Genomic DNA, 3,112 nt, shown 5'->3' on the forward strand with positions numbered 1-3,112 from the left:
GCCGCCACTTACCTCACCAAGCCCTCCTCACTCGGTCTTTTGGCAAGCAATTGGTTCTATCTCTGGAACCTCCTTTGAGCACTTCTCTTTGCTCTTCCTGGCTTCAACTCATCTCCCTGTTTACAACTGTCTTCCTTATCCAATCTCTATTGGATTTCCTCAAGGTTCTGCCACCTCTATGTTTCACCTAGAAACTTTCACCAGCTTCCTTTATCTGTTAGTTGCAATAATATTTCAATGCAAAGACTACAATATTCTATTCTTCAAAAAAAATATATCATCTTACCTCCAAGATCTTGTCTGATCTGGTCCTTCCATTCACCTGCACTTCAGTTACCTTCAGAACCTCACCGCTTCTGCAAATCTGTTCCGGCAAATCTTTATGCTTCCTCTGCGAACTTTCACTGTCAATCAGATTTTAAAATCTGATCCTCTCTTCCAATCTTCTGGCAACTTCAGCTGCATGATCCTCCATTCTCCTAGTTGTACTCTAATTTGCTTGACTGTCAGATTAAAATCTGATATTCCCTGTCTGCATGCACATCTGCTGTCATAATTTATCTCTGCACTTATCGCCTGCAAATTTTCAATCACTCATACATCCCATATCGAATTTTACAGAATTCTATTCTGTTCGAATGCATAATAATGCACCTGCAACTAAGCTCAATCCAGAGAATCTCAAACAACAGTCTTCAATATACATATAAATCAATATTCTTTACTATTAAAACGCCGAACTACCAGAAATAAAACCTCTGTTTCTCTTAACATCAAACTGGGTTTTTCCTTGTTTCATCCTGGCGCAGCCCACTGCATTCCATTTCCAACGCATAAAAGGTAACACCCATCGGTTTCAACAAAACAGAAAATAATTTTCTCAACTGCGTTAGTGTTGTTGTAATTAACCCATAAACACAACCATTTCTCATTGAATCAACCGATACATTTTGTTTACATCTGTCACAACATAAAAAAATATCAATCCGTGAACCGCTCTAATATTACACGTCTAGACAACGCTTTCCACACATGTAATTTTTTTAACACCACTTCTCAAACATCTGTAGTTTTACAGTTTTGTATCTTTGCTGGCCTGGAACACGTGGTCCAAACTTCGGCGTCCATTAACTTGGAATCCTCCGCGCTTCCTCAATCTAATTGCTGGAATTTGTTGGCCACCACTATTGAGTACTCCGTCTATTCTATCGCCACCGATCACTCCTCGCTGCACAGCAGTTCCAATCAATTAATTAAAATCACAACTGACATTCAACAGCTTCCAGGATTTGTTGCGAGATTTTAGGGGTCATGAAACCACAGTTCGAGCTGATTTAGAGAATTGGCAACGGATAAGTCTGCATGTCATTAACACGAGTCATATACATTCCATTCAGATCGCCGAGCCATCATAACACGTTGGCGCAAATACTATTTGTTTTATTCATAACCAGTGATGCAACAGAGTTTAGCTTTGGCGTCCTTTCCCAAAGGACGATCTCCAGTTTTCAACACTTCTCAATAAACTTTCATACAGAGCCGGGCTCTGATACCACCTGATGAAAAAAAAGATCTTGGGTATTTCCAAAATCCCCTTTTATGTGTAAATTTCGATCCAACGCCTGTGGGTTATGGCCCACAAGTCTCGACGGAAACAACAATGTCTGAATGGTTTTTAAAATAACCACCTTAATATTATCTCAGCTTAGACACTGACCAGTTGGATTTCCTGGATTTATAATCACCATGGCTCGAACAGTTATTCCTTCCTAACGGGCTTCCAAAACCGATTTTCTTAATTCCCCAATTTGCGCTCTCTTCCAGGTAGTATGGTACAAGAGTGCCGCCAAATAGGAAGATAGCTACAGAGTAAAGTGGATATTGTGGAACTGGAACTAAAATCCCATCCTTTTCATCAGGAATAATAGTGTTAAGAATCTGCATGACTCCTTTGCTAGAACCATCTGTGAGGAAAATAAGATCTGGTTCACTAGGATACCCATCACGCCTTTCAATACATTCAGCCACTTCCTTTCGGATACTTGGAAGACCCCATGAATCACTGTAGGCACCAAGACCACCTGTTGTCCTTAGCAAGATAATGCTTGGCTCTTGCTATTACATCAGCTGGGAACAAAATGTTCACGTTAGGATCCTCCATTAGCATCGGTGCATGCCACAATGCCATAACCTGACGTGGGAATAACAAAGGCCTTTGACCCAAAGCTTGTGGGTTACCAACATTGGTAAAAATAATCTTTTTTTCCTTCCTTGTGAAGCTCCGAGGCGCGCAGATAGAGCTCCGATTTGACAGTATAAGCGGCCTTCTTCACATTCTCATTAATATACTCATAATCCAATGGTATGAAATCTCTCATAAAGGGAACTCGTCTTAACTGAGTTGGACTCCATAAATATCGGACTCTGCAGTTCCTCCTTGTTATAACCAGAACTTGTTACGTTGCTGTCGTTGCAAATTATATTAATATATCCAAGCCTTTACTTCTGGAATTGCCCAACAACGACTGTATGTACGCAGTCCTTACTACGAACCGTTTACACGCCTAAAACCCTAGATTCTATTCTTTATAACCAGCGTATCATCAGTTAACAAGCGCAGCTCTTCTAGCATTTTATGGAAATGATTTGGTGTTTAATATACAGCAATATGCAAGCGTATTACAGAGGCCCTATTAATAATAGGCCGCAGAGCGCAATTCACACAAAACATCTGCAACCTCAATCTAGGCAAGCTAGAGTAAGAGATAAATGCTGGAACACACAGGTGTAATTATTCATTGCTTCTTAATAAGCCATTCATTCAGGATTCAACTAATCACAAATCAACATATAAAACCAGTGGACTTAAGGAACGCTCCAACTTAGTGCCAATTCCACGCCTTTCTCATGAAATCAATAATATATGTGTACATCTGAAACATTGGTTACATAAAAACAAAAGAGACTACTTACAAACTTGTTCTTACTGGCCAGATATGCAAATCTATGGCCCTTTTACAACTGCCAGAAGGCTCCCAAGGAGAACCCTTTCTCACTCTTCACACTCACAATTTTTCCTCTATTTTTCTCTCAAAAAACCCATTCCTATTTA

At 40.0% G+C, this 3,112-nt stretch overlaps 1 pseudogene; it reads right to left on the bottom strand.

Annotated features, from left to right (window-relative positions):
* Nucleotides 1–411: 411 nt before the first annotated feature.
* On the bottom strand, nucleotides 412–2,378 carry LOC149257810 (glutamate--glyoxylate aminotransferase 2-like; annotated as a pseudogene).
* Between the last annotated feature and the right edge of the window lie 734 nt (nucleotides 2,379–3,112).

Source organism: Pinus tabuliformis, chromosome 6 (assembly GCF_031772625.1).
Source record: "Pinus tabuliformis cultivar Carrire ecotype Pingquan chromosome 6, CPIR1, whole genome shotgun sequence".
Classification (NCBI taxonomy): domain Eukaryota; kingdom Viridiplantae; phylum Streptophyta; class Pinopsida; order Pinales; family Pinaceae; genus Pinus; species Pinus tabuliformis.